This window comes from Mirounga angustirostris, unplaced genomic scaffold (assembly GCF_029215605.1).
Source record: "Mirounga angustirostris isolate CCGP_5_RB_7025 unplaced genomic scaffold, mMirAng1.0.hap1 SCAF_5, whole genome shotgun sequence".
NCBI classification, from domain to species: Eukaryota; Metazoa; Chordata; class Mammalia; order Carnivora; family Phocidae; genus Mirounga; species Mirounga angustirostris.
In genome coordinates, this window is record NW_026991713.1 from 36788073 (window position 1) to 36810641 (window position 22569).

A 22569-nucleotide genomic window follows, 5' to 3' on the forward strand; every position below is an offset into this window, starting at 1 on the left:
TGTCTAGATTAGTCTGCTCCTGTAACAAACTATCCTATGATCTCAGTGGTTAAACAAAAAATTTTTTAACATGTTAGCTCCTGCTCACTTTAGATCACCTGTGGGTCTGTTCCATATCTCTTTTCATTCCAGGATCCAGGCTGAAGAATCTTTGCTTATTTGGAACATGCTGCTTTTATAGTAGAGGGAAAAGAGTAAGAGATGGAAAAACAACAACATTCAGTGTCTATTAAAGCTGTTGTGTGGACATGGTGAATGTCATATTTGTTCATATGCAATTGGTCAGAATGAGTGATGAGGCCAACCCCAACATTAATGTGATGGATATGTATACTCCTCCACTGGAGGCACTGCCTGTCTTATGGCAGTGATGCAACTCATAATTTGCTTACAGGAAATGGGAGTAAATATTTGAGAACAATACAGGCTATTATAAGTTACTATTTCCTCCTTGCAAAGTTTAGAATATTATAAAGTCGGTCATCTAATTGCAGGTCTTTCTCATACACTATACTAAAGATACCTTAATTTCCTTTTCCTCTCTGAGCCCCATACTTCTGGCTCCGTAGTATTCAATAAAATGTGAAATGCTCTAGTGTTATAGCATCAAAAATCTCTTGTGAGAAGTTATTTTCACACATTTTCAATCTCTCTTGTATAGATTGGCTTAAGCCCCAAATAAATTTTTGTTATGTTCTTTGACTCATGTAGTATTGAAAGGGGTGTTTTTAATATCCTAAATATATCTTTTTGATATTAACTTGTAATTTAATAGCACTGTAGTCACAAAATGGGTAATTCATATAGTGAATTTGAAATTTTTTGAGAGTAGTCCTATAGCTCGGTTGTGTGGTGGATTGTGTAAAGAAACTATGGGTGCTTGAGAGGACTGTGCACCTCTAATATGTGAGTGCAGAGCTTTATAGGTATCCATTAAATAAAGATTATTAGTTATGCTTTTCAAACTTACTACATCCTTATTAACTTTTTTCTTCATGGCTCATCAGTCATTGAGAAGGGCATATTGAAATATTCCACTCTAATACTCAACTTATCAGGTTCATCCTATAACTCTATATTCTCATTACATGTATGTTAAATCTATTTTATTAAGGCCTTTTGGTTTTGTAATTGTTATAACTTCCTGTTCGGTTGAATTAGATGGCACAAAGCTTCCCAGATAGAAACTTCCTTTCCTGGTCTCTTTGCAACAAGCTGTATCCATATACCTAACTAATGATGTGTTCTCAGTTCTAATTAATGAGGTGGGAGCAAAGTGAAATAACTTCTCATTATGTGCATTAGAAGGAAGCTAATTGCTTTCTCCTTTTCCTCTTTCTGTCGGCTGAGACATAACATATTGTTGACCCAGTTTTATGCATTAAAAAAACAAACAAAAGAGAGCAGTACTTCAGGTGGTGGTGGACCATCAAAGTTGAAGGACTCTGAATCTCTTAATGACCTTCTGGTCCATTGCCTCTACTTTCCCAGATCTGACTGATCTCCTGCCTCTGGATTGTCATATGATACAGCAGGTGTGTTTGGAGTCTCATTTGTTACTGCAGCTCAGGCTGTACCCAAACTAAGTTCATTGATTGAAGTCAACTTGATCTGATAGTAAGAAAATCATGCCAGCTTTTTTTTTTTAAATTAGTATTTTCCTGGTATATTCTTTTCCAGCCTCTTATATCAAACTTTGCATTTTATCATATTTTGGGTGTCTCTCTCTCTTTTTTTAAAGATTTTATTTATTTGACAGAGAGAGACACAGCAAAAGAGGGAACACAAGCAGGGGGAGTGGGAGAAGGAGAAGCAGGCTTCCCGCCGAGCAGGGAGCCCGATGCGGGGCTCGATCCCAGGACCCTGGGATCATGACCTAAGCTGAAGGCAGACGCTTAACTGACTGAGCCGCCCAGGCACCCTGGGTGTGTCTCTTATGAAGAGCATATAGTTAGATCTTTTCCCCCTTCACATCTGAGAATCTTTGGCAAGTTTAGTCCATTAAATTTTATTGTGATTGTTGATAATTTTGGACTTGTCTTCATCATTTTACTTTTTTTCTTTTTTTGTCATGTTTTTGTTCTTTTTTTCTTACCTCTCATCTTTCCTAAAAGCTTTATTTTTTCTAATTTTTCCTCCCTTACTTTTTTCAATGATATTACAATAATATGCTTTTTAAAATGGTATCTTGATCCAAAAAAATAAAAAACAAAAATAAAATAAAATAAAATGATATCTTGATCCAGTTCTGAGTTTAGTAGAAATTAAACAACGTATCCTGAACAACCAGTGGGTCAAAGAAGAAATCAAATGATAAAATGGTACCTAGAAACAAATGAAAGTGAAAACATAACATACCAATTACTATGGAATGCAACAAAAGTAGTTCTTTTTTTTTTTTTTTTAAGACTTTATTTATCCAGGGGGAGTGGGAGAGGGAGAAGCAGGCTTCCGGCTGAGCAGGGAGCCTGATGCGGGGCTCAATCCCAGGACCCTGATGTAGTGTTCCATGATTCATTGTTTGCATATAACACCCAGTGCTCCATGCAGAACGTGGGGAATCTTTGTATTTTAATTTCTTCCTTGGAATATAAAAATGACAAGACATTTATTTTAGATATGTGAATCTCTGCTGACTATTATTATTGGACTATCCTAATTTAACATTTAACTGATTTGCAAAATCTTGGCTTATGTTGGACAATGTCAGTGGATATAATTTGAGATGGGAAATAGAAGTGAGAATGTGCTGTTGACTTTAGGTACATAATGGACTTGGATTTAATTCCTAAGTTGAACAGGAAATGACCAGTCATCCATGGTAATTAGTTTGTACACAAGGAGAAAATCATTAGGTTCAACTTGTGATGGTCCTATGCCTTTAATTTCAACAGTGTGCAGTTTTATACAGCTATATAAACAATTCTAGGTTTTTCAGTTTTACTCGTCACATGAATTATTGGACTGTTAAAGTGTTTTGTACTTTTTCATTTCTCTGATTAAATAAAGAAAAATAAAATTTGCCTGGCTAAGTAGATTATTAGCTGAAATTCTGGAAGTAGGTTCTTTTAGCTTGATTTGCCAAGTTTGGCTGTGAGACTTTTAGATAAATCCTCTGAGTTAAATTTTTAAAAATTTCTGGAGCTAAGAATAAAGATTTTCTTCCTTGTCATCAAATGCAGTCTGTAAATAGCCCTGTGCATTTCATAATGATTAGTACTAGCCTTAAACTTTCCCTTCTGGAGTTATAAAATTTTCCTCAACATTTAATTAATTGGAATTTTAAATTATTTTGGAAACTTTGGGAAACAAAATCTTCTGATGGTCCCACAAAGGTACTATAGGAAGATAAGATTGTAAGGGGAGTAGTGGCTTCATGAAAGAGAAAACCAAACTGTCATGATTTTCTTGTAATCTCCCTCAAAGGGGACAAAAAAAAAACAACCAAAAAACCATGTAATCATAAGCTTAATGTTTAACATCAATGGGTTAAGAGAACCAATAGCTAAAGAAGGTTAGTGGGGGGAATGCTTCTTTCCTACTCTTGATATTTCCTTCTCTTTGGAGGGAGTTCCAATAGTATAACCCTCCTAGCTTCTCTCCTATCCCCCCACCCCCACTTTTCCCCACAAATGAGGAGTTAGCTATGTTATTGGAGAGCTTAGAAAGAGAAAATGTCCATACATAGTTTGACTCTCATCTTTTTCTCACTCAATATCCCTCTCTCTCTAAGGCAGGTGATTTTTAACCTTTAGTGTGAGTCCAAATTCCCTAGAGATGCTCTTTATGAATCTTCTGGGCCCACTCTCCAAAGATTTGATTCAGTAGGTCTAGGGTGGACCCATGACTTTGCATTTTTAACACATTCCCAGGTGATGTTTGATGCTGCTGGTCCAGGAACTGCCCTTTGAGAACCACTTCTGTAGTACCTCTCTGTCCAAAGAGAGCATGCATTCTGCTCTGCTCTTCCGTGCTAACACTTATGCAGAGGCAGCTTTGGCCTCTGTAGTAGGGCCAGCACTAGAGTCACCTCTAAGAAGACTGGTAAGTCTGTCCAATTCTGGGTCAATATAAGTAAGGCTATTTTGCAATAAATAGAAGTGCTTTCCCTAATTTTGGTCTTCTCTCTGTCTTAACGTCTTACATGCCTTTTAACATGATCAGAAGGTGAATGGGGATGAAGGGTGCTATTACTGCATCTCCTGCAAATCTCAAAATGAGCGTATATGTTCCCATGTAGTCAGTCTGCCTGCCTAGATTGTAGGGAATTTAGAAAGGACTGTATCTTCTCTATCTTTGAAAAGCCAGTACGCAATCCACTGCTATTTGTTGTGCATTTGCACCCAGTGCTTATTAAATGAAATATAGTTTATATATAAGTATTATTGTCACCTCCTGGAAAAGGAGATATTTCATTGTTCGTTGGAATTGTAAAATGTATCTCAAACATAAGAAATTCAAATATGCAATTTAAAACACATGAAATTCAGCAATCTGTTTTGAAGGTCTGATGCTGCTGAAATCATTAAAATGGGACTTTCAAGAATGATGTCCAGTGCTCAGTGAGTGGGCCATCTTTATATGTGATTTCCCGGGAAGTTAATTTTTCACGTTTAATTTATCATCGATTTTATTCCTTCAAGGTTTTCTATCTCATGCTGAGTGGATTACAGTCGACTACTTCTAGCAGCTAGCCAGCTGGTGATAATTGCTGTTAATTTCCTGGTATTTGGCAACCAATTGTTCCTTGACAACTGGAGGGAGATAACATAAGTGTCAGAGGAATTGCAAAAATAACATTTGTTGTTTTTGCTTCATTATAAAAATGGTACATTCTTCTTGTTGGAATTTTAAAAAATACGGAAAGTATAAAGAAAAGTAATATAAAGAAAAAGTAAGAGTTTAAACATAACCCTTCTGCTCAGAGGAAGTCACTTTCATAATTTAGTAAATTTCAGCTCTACCTATCATCTATCTTTATGTATCCTGATATATAAATTCAAACCACCACTACCACCTCGAGTAACAAAAATTTTACATCATTCTATTTATCCAGCTCTGAATTTTACTTTTTTCTACTTAAAGATATATCCTCAGCATTCCCTTCTTTAGTATTCAGAAGGGTAACTTGTTATGGCACTATAATATGCTTTCATATGGTTGTGGAGTATATTGGTTTAAGAAATAACCAGGAACAAGAAAGTCCATCAAACTGCCAATTTATCTTGAAATTTATTGTTGAATCCAGGAGGAGTAATTCTCAAAAGCAGTCAGATAATGTAATTTTACTTGCTAACCCTAGCCTAATGAGGGCCTACGCAGACAAAGAAACAAGTCTAGGGTTATAGGACAATATGCTATATTTTTATTATATATATTAATGAGTAAAAAACCTAGATATGAGGAAATTAACATTTTTTTTTTTTGGTATGTGTGGGGTATTTCTCTCATATTTATTTGTTTTCAACAGGCAAACATTCTTTACTTCTTAATAACTAAATCCGAGTTTAACCTAAATTTATCTTTCTGGATTATGGATAAATTTAGTCAGGAGTAGGACTCCTGCTTCTCCCAGGTATGAAATGTTTCCATAGTTCAATGCAGCATCAAGATATTCTCTATCTGTAAATGCTAATTAATTTATAGTGCTCACGGGCCTAGCCTATAGGTGCTGTTCTGATGCTTTAAAATTACTATTAAAGATTGGAACTTGTATTAGTCAGGGTTTTTGAGAGAAGCAAACTCAATAGGCTCTATCTATATCTATCTATCTATCTATCTATCTATCTATCTATCATCTATCTATCATCTATCTATATCTATCTATCATCTATCTATCATCTATCTAAGAGGAGATTTATTATAGGGATTGACTCACATGGTTATGGAAGCTAAGTCCCATAGTCCACCATCTGCAAGCTGGATAATCAGGAAAGCCAGTGGTATAATTCAGTCTGGGTCCAGAGGCTCCAGAACCAGGAATTCCTATGTCTGAGGTCAGAAAAAATGGATGTCCCAGCTTGAGAAGAGAGAGAATTTGTCCTTCCTTTGCCTCTTTTCCATTCAGGTGTCCAGTAGATTGGATGATGTCACTCACACTGGTGAAGGTAAATCTTTACTCAGTTTACTGAATTAAATGCTAATCTCTTTTGGACATGCCCTTGAAAATATACCTGGAAATAATGTTTTACCATTTCTCTGGGTACGCCTTAAGCTAGTAAAGTTGACACATAAAATTAACCATCACAGTACTCCTTGGTGAGTACTCACTGGCTACTCATTGGATGCTGATTTTTTAGGTACATAACACAAGCCTTTCTTCATTTTTACCAGCCTCCCAGTGACTGACCTAAAGTACATACGGATGAAATTCACTCTCTGTTCTCCAAATTTATTTTAGTCTGTGGAAAACATTTTTTATTTTTATACTCTTCAAAACATATTTTAATGAAATAGGCTATTAATTAAAATAGGAAAAAATACTGTCTTCTAATAGTTTCTGTTTTGATGAGCAAAAATCTTTTAAGACAAGGAAACATCATGGTCCTGAATATCTGCTTCAGCTGGAGTGAAAAAGAAATCATAGAGAGTTTAATATATATTTTTGAATACATAAATAGATGAATAAATGAGTGAAGGGTTACTAAATTATAAATACCAAGAATTTCTATAGTGTGATTATGGTTCAAAAATCACATATATTGTCTTATTTTATCTCACAGCAATTCTGAGGTAGAAATCATTATTCCCATTTTTTAGAGGAGAAATAGATGTTCAAAATAGTTTTGAATTGCCCAGGATCACATTGTAGAAAATACCAGATCCGTGTAGTTTTGATCCTAGGGTAAGTGTTTATTTTGCCAAACATGACTCCTCTCATATGATGGAGTAACCACTAGAGAAAGAAGAAATAGTACAAGAGTCTAAGAAAATTGAATACATAAAAATCCATATTGAATAGTCAGAGAAATGGCGACTGATGACTCAGGAAAGGAGAGAACAATTCTATAGCTTTCTAATACATATGAGACTTGTATCAAGGGTCACACTCAGGAGAAAATGGGCTCTGTGAACTACGGATGAGAAAATATTTGGAAATCAAAACAAAGTCACACAGAGAATTTAGAAAAGTGATATAACTAGGAGAGTAGAGGAATAAACTGCTCTCCTGGAGCTCTAAAATCAATAAGCATGTTCTATTATAGGAAATGTATTTTTTATTATTAAGTTATGTTAATCACCATACATTACATCATTAGTTTTTGATGTAGTGTTCCATGATTCATTGTTTGCCTATAACACCCAGTGCTCCATGCAGAACGTGTCCTCTTTAATACCCATCACCAGGCTAACCCATCCTCCCACCCCCCTCCCCTCTAGAACCCTCAGTTTGTTTTTCAGAGTCCATGATTCTGGGAAAGACAATTTAACAGTGTAATAAATCCCCTGCATTTCAGTGATTCCAATAATCCAGTTTTGTTCCTGGAAAGAACTGATGATTTGTTGTTGACTCCCTACCGAGGGCTTTAGACAGAATGGGATCCACTGGAAGATGTTCTCCTTAAAAAAAGAATGTAACAGACAGCCTGCTCCTACTCAGTCTAATCTGCTGGATGCTAATTGTTGCTTCTGAGTTATAGGGAAGTAATGATTTTACAGAAGAGGGCTCCCCAAAATCTTAGAGAACTGTGTAATGTGGCTTTTAACAGAATATTGAAGTACTTCAAGGAATAGTGATATTTTCAAGTGAATTCATATATTACAAGTGGTATAAAAAAGAGCATCTAGAATCTGAATCATAACAACAGAAGCTTGAATCCTTGACTAAGAAATTAATATTCACCCACAAACCAAGAAGAATATGATTGCTTTTTTAAAATTAAATTTATTTTATTTATTCTCTTTTATTTTTAACTGCATATAATTAATATAAATGTTATATTAGTTTCAAGTGTACAATATACTGATTCAACAATTCTCTTTTTTTAAAAGATGTATTTATTTATTTCAGAGAGAGAGAAAGAGAGTGCGCTTGGGGGGAGGAGCAGAGGGAAAGAATCTCAAGCAGACTCCCCACTGAGCATAGAGCCCCATGTGGGGCTCAGTCTTAACCCCCTTCACTTACTTCACCCATCGCCCACCCAACTCCTCTCTGGTAATTATCAGTTTGTTTTCTATAGTTAAGGATATGTTTTTGGTTTGTCTCTTGTTTTTTTTGTTTCTTTGTTTGTTTCTTAAAGCTACATATGTGTGAGATAATATGGTTTTTATCTTTCTCTGACTGACTTATTTCATTTAGCATTTTACCCTCTAGATCCATCCATGTTGTGACAGGATTTCATTCTTTTTTATGGCTAAGTAATATTCCTGTGTGTGTGTGTGTGTGTGTGTGTATCTATCTATCTATATCTATATATGTATCTATATATCTATCTCACTTCTTTATCCATTCATCTTCCGATGAACAGTGGGGTTGTTTCCAAAATTTGGCTCTTGTAAATAATGCTGCAATAAACATGGAGGTGCATGTATCTTTTTGAATTAGTGTTTTTGTATTCCTTGGGTAAATACCTAGTAGTGGAATTACTGGATCATATGATAATTCTATTTTGAACTTTTTGAGGAAACTCCATATTGTTTTCCATAGTGGCTGCACCAGTTTGCATTCCCACCAACAGTGCATGAGGATCCTTTTCTTCTACAGCCTCAGCAAAACTTGTTGTTTCTTGAACTTTTGATTTTAGCCTTTCTGACAGGTATCAGGTGATATCTCATTGTAGTTATGATTTGCATTTCCCTGATGATAAATGATGTTGAATATCTTTTCATATGTCTGTTGGCCATCTATTTGTATGTCTTCTTTGGAGAAACGTCTGCTCATGTCTTCTGTTCATTTTTTAAAAGATTTATTTATTTTAGAAAGAGCATGTGTGTGAGTGGGGGGAGGGGCAGTGGGAGAATCTCAAGCAGACTCCCCACTGAGCATGGAGCTGAACATGGGGCTCGATCCTATAACCCATGAAATCATGATCTGAGCCAAAATCATGAGTTGGATGCTCAACCAACTGAGCCACCCAGGCATCCCTTCTGTCCATTTTTTAATTGGATTATTTGTTTTTTGGTTGTTGAGCTTTATAAGTTCTTTATATATTTGGATACTAACCCTTTATTGGATATGTCACTTGCAAATATCTTCTCCCATTCCATAGGTTGCCTTTTAGTTTTGTTGATTGTTTCTTTCACTGTACAGAAGCTCTTTATTTTTATGTAATCCCAATAGTTTCTTTTTACTTTTCCCCTGCCTCAGGAGACATCTAGGAAAATGTTGCTATATGACCAATGTCAAAGAAATTACTGTTTGTGCTCTCTTCTAGGATTTTTGTGGTTTCAAGTCTTGCATTTAAGTCTTTAATACATTTTGAATTTATTTTTGTGTGTGGTGTAAGAAAGTGGTCCAGTTTCATTCTTTTGCATATAGCTGTTCAGTTTTTCTAATACCACTTGTTGAAGAGATTGTCTTTTTCCTATTGCATATGCTTACCTCCTTTGTCAGATATTAATTGACCATATAATCATGGTTTATTTCTGGGCTGTCTATTCTTTTTTATTGATCTATGTGTCTGTTTTTATGCTAGTGCCATATTAATTACTACCACATTGTCATATAACTTGAAATCTGGGATTGTGGTATCTCCAGTTTGTTCTTTTTTAAGATTGCTTTGGCTATTTGGGGTATTTTGTGGTTTGATACAAACTTTAAGGTTATAAGTTCTGTGCAAAATGTTGTTACTATTTTGATAGGGATTACATTAAGTCTGTAGATGACTATGGGTAATATGGACATTTTAACAATATTTTTTCTTCCAGGATGCCTGGGTGGTTCAGTCAGTTAAGCGGCTGCCTTTGGCTCAGGTCATGATTCCAGGGTCCTGGGATTGAGTCCTGCATCGGGCTCCTTGCTCAGCGGGGAGCCTGTTTCTCCCTCTGCCTGCCACTCCCCCTGTACTCTCACTCACTCTCTCTCTAGCAAATCAATAAATAACATCTTTAAAAAAAATAATAAATTTTTCTTCCAATCAATGATCATGGAATATCTTTCCATTTCTTTGTTTCCATGTCAGTTTCTTTGATCAATGTTTTGTATTTTCAGAGTACAAGTTTTTCATCTCTTCAGTTAAGTTTATTCCTAGGAAATTTATTACTTTTGGTGAAATTGTAAACTGCTATTTCATTATTAGTGTATAGAAATGCAACAGATTTCTGTATGTTGATTTTGTATCCTGTGAACTTCCTGAATTCATTTATCAGTTCTAGTAGCTTTTTGATGGTCTTTCAGGTTTTCTATATATAGTATCATGTCATCTGCAGGTGGTGAAGGTTTCAGTTCTTCCTTGCCAATTTAGATGCCTTTTATTTCTTCTTGTTTGATTGCTTTGGATAGGATTTTCAATACTATATTGAATAAAAATGATGAGAGTGGACATCCTTGTCTTTTTCCTGACCTCAGGGGAAAAACTCAGTTTATCCTCGTTGAGTATGATGTTAGGTGTTCGTTTTGTATATATGGACTTTATTATGTTAAGGCATGATCCCTCTAAACCTACTTCATTGAGGGTTTTTATCATGATTAGATATTGTACCTTGTTAAATGCTTTTTTTCTGCATCTATTGAAATTATCAAATGTTTTTTATCCTTTCTCTTGTTGATATGATGTATCATGTTGATTGATTTGTAAATATTGAATCACCCTTGCACTCCAGGATAAATCCCACTTGCTCATGGTGAATGATTTTTTTAAATGTATTGTTGGATTCAGTTTGCTAATATTTCTTTAGGATTTTTGCATCTATGTTCATCAGAGATACTGACCTGTATTTCTTTTTTGTGGTGTCTTTCTCTGGTTTTGGTATCAGGATAATGCTGGCCTCATAGAATGAATTTGGAAGCCTTCCTTCCCCTTCTATTTTTGGGAATAGTTTGAGAAGAATAGGTATTAACTCTTCTTTAAATGTTTGGAGGAATTCACCAATGAGGCTGTCTGGTCCTAGACTTTTGTTTTTTGGGAGTTTTTTGATTACTGTTTCAATTTTATTCATGGTTAATTGGTCTGTTCAAATGTTCTGTTTATTCCTGATCTAGTTTTGAGAAATTATATATTTTTAGGAATTTATCAATTTCCTCTAGGTTTTTCAATTCGTAGGCATGTAATTTTCATTAATATTCTCTTATAAGCTTATAATTCTTTTATTTGGGAAATTCTTTGTCTCTTCTATTCTGAAAAGAGTATTTTTGGCTGTAGATTTTTCCCTCAGCACTTGAATATATTCTGCCACTCCCTTCTGGCTTGCAAAGATTCTGCTAAAACATCACCTGATAACCTTATGGGTTTCCCTTTATGTAACTGTTTCCTTTTCTCTTGATGCTTTTATTTTTTTATTTTTATTTTTTAAAGAATTTATTTATTTATTTGACAGAGAGACACAGCCTGAGAGGGAACACAAGCAGGGGAGTGGGAGAGGGAGAAGCAGGCTTCCCGCGGAGCAAGGAGCCCGATATGGGACTCGATCCCAGGACCCTGGGATCATGACCTGAGCTGAAGGCAGATGCTTAACGACTGAGCCACCCAGGTGCCCCTCTTGATGCTTTTAAAAATCTCTCTTTATCACTACTTTTTACCATCTTAATTACACTTGATGGTACACTTGATGGAGTCCCCTTAGTTGACTTTCATTTTTTTATTACTTTTTTCTCTCTCCTCTGTTCAGCTTGATTGTTTTCCATTACTCTGGCCTCCAGGTCACTGATCCATTTTGCTTCCTCTATTCTATTATTTATTCCATTCATTGTAGTTTTAATTTCAGTTATTGAGTTCTTCATCTCTGATTTTTTTTAATGTTCTCTATCTCTTTGTTGAGGGTCTCACTGAGATCCTCCCCTCTTTTCCCAAGTCCAGTGAGTATCTTTTTGATGATTACTTTAAAATCTCTATCCGGCTTATTACTTACCTACATTTCATTTAGGTCGCTTACTATGATTTTGTCCTATTATTTCACTGGGGCCATATTCCTCTGTCTCTTCATTTTGTCTAACTCTCTGTGTATTTTTTCTTTGTGTTAGGAAAGTTGGTTACATTTGCCTTCAGTCCAGTCATCTGCAATGGCTGTTTTTAGCTGTTGTGGGCAGGGTTTGGTCTCTGTGTTGTTAGTGGGCCAGTCTGGGGCCACCCTGGGCCTGAGTTGAATCAGAACAGGCATTTTCCAGAGATGCAGTAGCATCAAATTGCGGGGCACTTTCCTTGTGTTATCCCCAGAGAAACTTTGGTTGGTGGGTGGAGCCTGCAGTCATATCCATGTCTGCCCACACTACAAATGGGGCCACAGTTGGACTGGTATGGGTGTTTACCTTCCCCTTTCCCTGGGGCAGGAGGCACTTTGGAGTGGTGCTGGCCCCTGTCAGAGCTATTTGTACACTGCCAAGCTTGTGACACTGTTTTGGGTAATATGTTCCAGCCAAAGGCATATTAGAGGGGGAAGGTCCACAGAAGGGATGACCTGTGGTGCCAGCAAAGTCCACACCAGTCTGCTGGAAGAGAGTACATGCAGCAGCCTCAGAAAACTCCTGCCCAAGATTGGATGGAAGGGCCACATCTTCAGGAGAATATGGGGGTGGGGCACATTGTTAGCAAGCTAGGTGGAGAGTGTTCGGGCAGGTGTCTGTATATCTAGTCTTGAGGGTGGAGGAGGAAAATGGCACCTGCCAGCTCTTTCGTTCTTGGAGAAGTCTCCCAAAGATTTCTGCCCCTCCAGGATACAGTGTGAGATGAGTAAATAAATCTACCCGTATACCTCGGGCATTTTTCAAACTACTTCTATGCTGTGTCTCTGTGGGGTTATTTGCTGTGCTGTCTCTTTAAGGGTGGGGGCTCTGCCCTCCTTGCTTTCCCAGAGCCAAGTTTGCTGATTTTTAAAGTTCCAAGTGTTAAGCCCCACTGATTGTTGGGCCCCTCTGGTTTTCAAAACCAAATGTTATGGGTATTCATCTTCCCTGTGCCTATTGTGCCTGGCTTCGGGATCTGCTCCTTTCCCTTCTCTGTGCTTGCTATCTCCCTCCCTCCCATGGACAGTCCTGCAGGCCCATTCACCTGCTTTTCTGCTTTTCTGCCCTTCCTATCCTCTTCGATATGGCTTCTTCTCTACATTTAGTTGTGAAGGATCTGTTCTGCCAGTCCTGGGTTGTTTTCTGGGTTATTTACACTGATGTGGGTGTTATCTAGTTGTATCTGTGGGACAAGGTGTGCTTAGGATCCTGCTACTCCACCATCTTCCCTGGAAGAATGTGTTTGCTTTTTGCTTGAAGACTATGTGATTTGTCCAAGAATACACTAAACTGAATATGGAGGAGAGATTCAAAATCTAAGAGAACAGAACAAGATTGAATACATCAAGAATTATATGGACAATAGGACCGCTGACTATTAGTAAATACAATTTATTTAAGACACATTAGAAAATAAAATTTATGGTCTCAGATGTCTGTCATATACCAATTTCCAGGGCATGGCTACTAAATAAACTAAACGTGAGATTATTACATAAGGTGGTAAAGTTTAATCTCATTAATGTCCTATAGAGTTGTTGGAATGGATTCACAAAGGATATAAGCAGTTGGAACTTGTAAAAATACACATAAAAGTCAGGAGAGGCGGACCAGCAATAACCAACATCAGGAAGACATGCTAATATGTGCTGAACTCCCAAATGCACTGGGACTGTAACTGATCACGTAGATGTGAGTACACTGTCTTCCTAATGCCAGTATACATATATTTTGTGTCCATTCGTCTTCACGGAGTTAGGGACTTCTTTTGAGACAATGATGTCAACAAAACAAAAATGAAACAAATCAAAATAAGATAAACCTTGATTTGTTCAGTATTTAGGGTATAGGTCTAGGCTAGATAGGCATTACTGGTGAATTGAAGCAATGGGGAGCATCAGAGGCCAAATTATAATGGGGTGGGGATAGGAGTGGACTATTTGGTACCTGAGAAATAATTCCTTTAAAGGAAAGAAAAATTCTGAGCATCACAGGAGACAGTGGCCTTGACCGTAATTGTGAGTTGGAAGAAAAGTGAGTCTGTAACCCAGTTCCTCACATTTTCCTCAGGGCAGGCAATTTTGACTGGACTATATCTCCTTATGGATATTCTGGTGAAATTCACCTAGCTGGAAGATAAATAAAAGTCTTCTAGGAGTTGCTGTATACTGACCAAATATACTTTTAGCAGAGAACTTCTAGTTTGTTAGGGCTGTTTATTATAAATAAAGTTATAATTTATGGATTTATGAGACACAGCTGAACTGGAGAAGAGTTTGTCATCTAATTTTCGTAGCTACCTGACTAGTAAGGGATAAAAATCTGAAAGAACCCCAAATTAAGCAGCTTCCCTGTAATGTTTATAATAGAAATTATTAGTGCTAGTCATTCTAACTTAAAACACATTCCAGAGTGGAAGTCATTTTAGGCAGGTGAGTCTGGTAGGTTCAGGATATCTGAGATTTTGACTTGGCACTGATTGTGTCTCCTTTCTTGATGTTTGTGAATTAGTAGTAAAGCTTGGTGCAGGGTAAGACGTTTTGTGTAATCCTGATTGAGGACTGAGCCCTTTGGAGGAGGGCAGTAGCTGTTACTTGAACTCAGATATACTGAGATCCTACAACCAGATGTGAGAGATTAATGAACTAGCAAAATCTAAGTCTCTGTGACTGAATGTTAAAATGACCTCAAAAGAGAGCATTTGTGAGAAGTAAAGGAGAGAAATACTCAAGTAACATCATTATCAGCTCAGAGCCAAATACATAAATGTTGCTTCTTCAGAATTCTTACATTTGAAGGTGACAGACTAACAGATGGAGGGAATGGATGATGTGTTCCTGACACAAATTACAGAACTGGCACAGAGGCAAATGAGGGACTTTCTGGACATCTGCTGGAAGTCTCAGTTGGCTAAAATCAGAGTATCTGACATGTTCTTGATTTGCCTTGCTGATGACTTCATCTCCCAAAAGGCAGAGAAAGCGAGAACAGAAACTACTACCCTAATTTTGACCCTCTTCTCAAAAGAATTAGTAGAATAAAAGAAATAGCCTCAAGGAAAAGAAACAGTGCTGTTTTGGAAGTTAGTATAGCCATGAAGGAAAGGCTGGGTGTGTACTGACAAATAATGTACATATTGTGAAGGCCAGCTTTATAAATATAAGTGTTTATAGGGTCCCTTCCATGAGATAAAGAACTCCGTAAGGGAAGAGTTGTGAGTGTATTAGTTTTCTATTGCTGCTATAACAAATTACTACATAATTCATGACTTAAAACAGCACCAATTTGTTATCTCACAGGTTCATGGCTAAGAAATCTGGACACAGTATGGCTAAGCTGGATTCTCAGCTTAAGGCATCACATGTTCAAAATTAATGTGTTGTCTGAGCTAGAATCTTACTGGAGGCTCTGGGGAAAATTCCACTTCTAAGTTCATTCAGGTTGTTGATCAAATTCATTTCCTTAAAGTTATAGGACTAATGTCCCTGCTTCCTTGCTGGCTATCAGCTGGGGCTAGTCTTTATTCTTAGAGGTTGCCTGTGTTCCTTTTCATGCTTTTTATGTCACTCTTTTCAGTAACAGCACATTAAATCTCTCTCACATTTTAAATATCTCTGACTTCTCTTTCTCCTGCATATCTCTGACTCCATATGTACAAAATTCTCTTTTAAGAACTCTTGTGATTCGATTGGGCACACAGAGATCATCCAGAGTCCTTGACCTTTCCTAAGGCCTATAGCTTTAATTATGTCTGCAAAGTACCCCCCACGCCCCTTTTTTTAATGTTAAAGGACAAGGATTAGTACATGGACATCTTTAGAGGGTCATTTTGCATACCACAGTGAGGATCTTCTTAAGATTTGAGCTGTGCAAAGAATCAAAGTAAGGTATGAAAAAGGCAGATGAAATTATCTTTAGCTCACATTTTAAAAGAGTATTTATAAAAAGTTCTTAAATACTTAAATTGTTAAGGATAGCATCAGGAAGACAAACACCCTAAATGAGCTGATGCATTAAAAAACGTAAAAAAAATAGTGAAAGAACCATTACATTTATATTTTCAATAAGAAGATAAAGTTTTAGGCCTGGAGCTGGCTGAGAGAAGTCTATTAATGAATATCCAAGAGATAAGGGAACTTTTCCCTTAAGATAAATAATCCTCTTGGTGGAAAAAAAATCACACAAGAAATGTAAGAACTAATTGTTTTAGATGCTCAAATGAGCTGTGTCTTGCCAACTTTAGCTGTATTATGTGCTAGGGCAGTGAAAGGATTTAAAGAAGAAAGCATCAACATGATTTTTAAAGAATCATATTAAATGGGAGAGTCAAGAAACACAAAGTAAAGCATTGACTCTGTCCTATTCTGTTTAGTAGTTTAGACACTGACTTACATAGGAATATAGAAAGGATTGCTCGGAAGTATCTGGTTTTTAATCACGAAAGAGAGTTTAAAAAAAAAAAAAAGGAGAGTTAAGACACATTCAAACTTCTCAGAATTCTGATTTCAATGTTCATCAATGGCTACTAACCATGAATACTCATTCAGATGTCATAAATTGATGTAGACACAAACGGGCCAGATAATATTCTTAAAAAGATAAAGGAGAATTGACAGTGACTGAAGACTATTCTTGTTTGAGTTAAACAAAAATACAAAGAAGACATACAGTAAGTTCTGATATCAACCTCTAGTTTCTCTATGTTAAGAAACTGAAAACCCTTAACCAGTATAGAAAAAAATAAATTTTCTGTGGTCTGACCTGCAGTCTTTATTTTAGAATTTGGTAATTCTTTTAAAATCTTGCCATGTTCCTCTTCTCCTGAACAATTTGTACTTTGATAACTCCTTTTTATTTTAAATTGTAAATAAAAATATTATATTCATTTTTCTAACAAGTGATTTTTGAACACATGTTATAGGTTGAGCTGGCTCTAGACAAAATTGTATTCTTTCTTGCATCTTTGCTTGTTTGTGGGATCAATTTTCTTCTTCCTGAAATGTATCCTTAAAGATAATTTCCTTCATTGAAGGTCTGTTGAAGGTAAATTTCCTCAATTCTTTTGTGTCTGAAAATGTCTCAATTTCACACTCACTGTTAGGTGATAGTTTTTGTAGGCATGAAATTCTAGGTTAGCCATTACTTTATTTTAGGTATTGAAAAGTATAATTCATTTGTTTTACAATTTTTTTTGTTGCTATTGAGTTCTGTTATTTACTAATTGTTATTATTTTGTTGGTTATCGGTTTTTCTAATTGGTTACTTCTCCTTATCTTTATCATTCTGCAGTTTCATTTTGATGTGTCAGAGTGTAGATTTGGTTTTGTTGCATTTTCCCTGAATTGTTTTAATACTTCTTGATTGCTGATACTTGATTGTCCACAGTTCTATACATTTGTTAGCCACTTTTTTTTCTTGAAAATTTGCCTCCCCCTATACTTTCTACTTGTTAAAATTTATATCTTTACATTCCTTTAGAGTCCTTAATCTCCATTTACAAAATTTTTCTCTCTTTACCTCTGCCTGCTACATTTCAGATAATTTCTTCAGTTCTAACCTGCATTTTATTTATTATCCCTTGAACAATGTCTGTTCTGGACCAAGCCATTGAGGTTTATTTTTATTTCAGTGACTGCATTTTCAATTTCTATAAGTTCTTTGGCTTTTCCAAAGTTGCCTGGTCTTGTTTTTTATAGATTGCTTTCTAATATCTTCAATTTTTGTCTGTAAAATTATTTTGAATATCCATTTGATCATTTTTTACTGTAATTCTCAGGAGTCTAATTACCATATGTATTGCTTTTATTGACTCTCACAATGTTGTTTTCTTCCCATAATATGGAAATTTGTATATTATACTTATACTTTTCATGAAAGATTTATCTATGGGAATCCTATGGGGCCTCAATTAAATATATTTCCTCCTGTCAGGTACCTATGGGATACACACACACACACACATATAGTATATATGCATACATATATGTATATATATATATACACACACACATATATATAAATTAAATATAAATACATATATATAAAGTAGAAATTCACATCCTAAACATATATTATGGCAGGACTTTGCAGATTTTTAGGAGGAGACTTTTGTTATTTATCAAAATTCTAGACTGGGATCAAATTTTTATTTGTTGGGAATTTAGTAATCTTTTGGTTGTGAATGTAAGAACTGAAGGTAGCTTACACAGAAAAGTGGGGTATAGTGAGAGAATGCAGTCTTGTTTCATTGAAAACCAGGCAGATGAGTTACGGAAAGTCATACAATCAGATACTGGCAGATAGATTATACCCAGCCCATCTTTCTTCCTCTCTCTCTCTCTCCTCCCTTCCTCCCTCCCTCTTTCCTTCCCTCCCTCTCTCCTTCCCTCCCTTTTTACAAATTACTGGAAAAGGGCATATGGTATCAATTCATATGATCTGGGAGCTTTCATATCATGCAAAATGGAATCTAGAGGACATACTTTTTGGATAGGTAGAAAATTAATGAAGGGATAATTATAATTTTGAGAGACTTAGAACTATTTTTGTTGTCATCTAAGCTAACAGGATTCAGTTCTCAATTACTAGGCTTATTTAGAAAGTCATACGGTAACTGGTGTTGTCAGCACATAAACAGACCTACACAGTGAACATGAAAGTGAGAGAGCAGAAACATTATGAAAAATCTAAACTATGAAACCTAAGAGAATAATGGAGAGAAATATGAAATGTAGAGAAGAATGGAGAATTTACAATCATAAAGACCACTATAAAGGCCAGGTACTATAAATGAATGATGTCATTTAATCCTACAAGTAGCTGTAGGGGAGATGTAGTCAGTGCTTTATTGGTTTAGAAAATGGAGACCTTGATGTTTAGGTTGGCTCAACATCATCCAGTTAATAAAAAGTAGAAGTGGCATTTGAATCCAGCTCTTGACTCCAAAGGTCATCGTAAGAGTATACTGGTTTATTGCAAAGCTGTACCATGAGTAGGGCACAGAATCATTGGACTCAGATAGGCTTGAAGAAACCAAGTTCTTCTTTCAGTAAATTTTTACAAGGAGCACAGAATAGCTTTAGAATGAAACAAAGAACTTAAATATCCTCAGTGAATGAAACGAGTTTATTTTTTTGTTTTATTATGTTATATTAATCACCATACATTACATCATTAGTTTTTGATGTAGTGTTCCATGATTCATTGTTTGCATATAACACCCAGTGCTCCATTCAATATGTGCTCTCCTTAATGCCTATTACCAGGCTAACCCATCCCCCCACTCCCCTCCCCTCTAGAACCGTCAGTTTGTTTCTCAGAGTCCATAGTCTCTCATGGTTCGTCTCCCCCTCCGATTTATTTTAAATAACCTAGTTCTGTTGTTAAATTATTCTCTTAACCTTCATTTCAATCCCTCATCTACTGTGATGAATTTTTATTCTTCATGTAGTCTCTTCTCCTGAATCCACATGTAAGTAAAACTTTAATTTCTTACCTCCCTCTCTGCCCTGCCCCAATTAAGCTCACCTTATGTTCCCAGATAGGCATAAAATCTCAATCAAGAGCCCAGGCTCTGGAGTTAAACTGCCTGATATGAATCCTGGCTCCACCACTTAAAAGCTGTGTGACCTCAGGCAGGTTTTGAAATCTGTGTCTAAGCTTCTTAGCTAAAAAGCAAAAGGGAAAATAATAATAGTGAATACCTCCACATGGCACATAGTAAGCACTTCCAAAGTGTTAACTTTTTTTTATTTAAATTCAATTAGCCAACATATAGTACATCATTAGTTTTTTTTTTTATTTCTTATGTTAATCCCCATACATTACATCATTAGTTTTAGATGTAGTGTTCCATGATTCATTGTTTGTGTATAACACCCAGTGCTCCATACAGAATGTGCCCTCCTCAATACCCATCACCAGGCTAACCCATCCTCCCACCCCCCTCCCCTCTAGAACCCTCAGTTTGTTTTTCAGAGTCCATCGTCTCTCATGGTTCATCTATCCCTCCGATTTCCCCCCCTTCATTCTTCCCCTCCTGCTACCTTCTTCTTCTTCTTCTTCTTCTTTTTCTTAACATATATTGCATTATTTGTTTCAGAGGTACAGATCTGAGATTCAGCAGTCTTGCACAATTCCACTATCACCACTGCTATTCAACATAGTATTGGAAGTCCTAGCCACAGCAATCAGACAACAAAAAGAAATAAAAGGCATCCAAATCGGCAAAGAAGAAGTCAAACTCTCCCTCTTTGCAGATGATATGATACTTTATGTGGAAAACCCCAAAGACTCCCCCCCCAAAACTGCTAGAACTCATACAGGAATTCAGTAAAGTGGCAGGATATAAAATCAATGCACAGAAGTCAGTGGCATTCCTATACACCAACAATAAGACAGAAGAAAGAGAAATGAAGGAGTCGATCCCATTTACAATTGCACCCAAAATTGTAAGATACCTAGGAATAAATCTAACCAAAGAGACAAAGGATCTGTACTCAGAAAACTATAAAATACTCATGAAAGAAATTGAGGAAGACACAAAGAAATGGAAAAATGTTCCATGCTCATGGATTGGAAGAACATCATTAGTTTTTGATATAATGTTCAATGACTCATTAGTTGCACATAACACCCAGTGCTCAGCACATCATGTACCCCCCTTAAATGTTAACTTTAGTAATATTCTTGATTATGGGAGGGACAATACACATATGCAGAGTGATATACAAAATATTTAAGTTTGGCATACATGTAAACCAATTAGAACAGGTATTAGCCCTAGCATTGGAGCAGGATCTGGAGGCATTTAGCTTTTTATTGCTATATAAGTGGGGAGGTCGCATAGGTCCTGGAAAAAGGCAAAATTAGCTGGGGTGGTGAGAAGGTACTCAAAAAACAAAGTACTAGAGCTATTTGCCAGTTAATACCTAAGTATTATTCTTTCCCCTTCCTTCCTCCCTCCCTCCCTTCCTTCCTTCCTTCCTTCCTTCCTTCCTTCCTTCCTTCCTTCCTTCCTTCTTTCCTTTTCTTTCTTTTCTTTCTTTCAGAAAAAACTCTACACCCAGCATGGAGTTCAACACAGGCTTGTGCTCACAACCCTGATATCAAGACCTGAGCTACAATCAATAGTCAGACACTTAACTGACTGAGCCACCCAGGTGCCCCATGAGCATTTTTATCATAAGCAAATGGTATAGCCACACTTGTATGTACAAGTTTGATAAAGCCCTGAGTATATGCAAAAAAAAAAAAAAAAAAAAAAAGATGGGCATGAGAGAAACTAGTGTCTACAAAACTAGCCAGGCTCAAGATCCCATATTGGAACATTGTTCTTCTGATGGAGAGGTTGCCTTTAAATCTCATTCCACTAGTGTAGTTGGTAAGAAAAATAATAACCAATATTGGTTGGTCACTTCTTAAGTGTGAGGCTTTGTGCTAAGTAATTTGCATGCAAAAACTAAGTTAATCTTCACAAAAACATATTGAGGGAGGCACCATTAAAGTATGTAATTTGCACATAAAATGAGGGTGAGAGAATGTTAGAATTCATTGAGGAAAACAAAATACCAAGTATTTCAGATGGAACATATTTAATGTGTAGGTTGGATAAAATAATGATGAAAGGCAAATAAAATAATGATGGAATAGAGCAAAAAGGGGATGAGGACAACATCCAAAAATTAATAATGGTTGGTAGCAACTATCATTCTTAGAGCTAGGAAAAGAAAAGAGATGATATTATCATATTATAGTAGATTAGAGGAGGTACCCGGCAGGGCTCAAGTTTGTACTTCTTTGGGGAAGCTCTGCTCACCAGGGCTCAAGCTTGGACTTCTTTGGGAAAGTTCTGCTCAGCTGTTGTTAGATCTCTTTGGAAGTGTCATAACCTGGCAGGTGCTCAGACCACCAAGGGTACTCTTGGATACTTGGACAGCCTAGGGAGCCTGTAACTCAAAGGATAAGTAAGGGAGGCAAAGCTGTTATTTCCACCATAAAAAAGGAACAGGTTTATATCCAAACCTGAGTGGGTGTGCTGAGGTTAATGCTCAAAGTGAAAGAAGAAAGTGTAGGCTAGAGCCAACAATTTGCTGCTGTTGGAGCAATGCTGATAGAAACTGAGTAAAAGGTGATTCAAAGCCCTTCCCTCCACATGCTTTTAAGTTTCTTTTTATTGCTCCCCAAGGAAGAACCAGAGTCTGGAATATGTAATTTGCATAGTCTCCACACCAGCATCTCAGACAAATGTATGGAATTAAGAACTTGGAGTTGAGAGCTGTGTAGGTTGTATGGTATTGGGTACAATGTAGTGTGCATAGTTTAGGATGCAGTGTTTGCAGCTGTGTAGGTTATTTGCCTTCACAGAGATTAAGTAAAAAGCTACATCTCTGGGAACCAGGTTTCTCACTGTTGGGAGTGTGAGTTGACAGATAAGCATGGGAAAGTGATCAAAATATTCCATGTGGCATGGA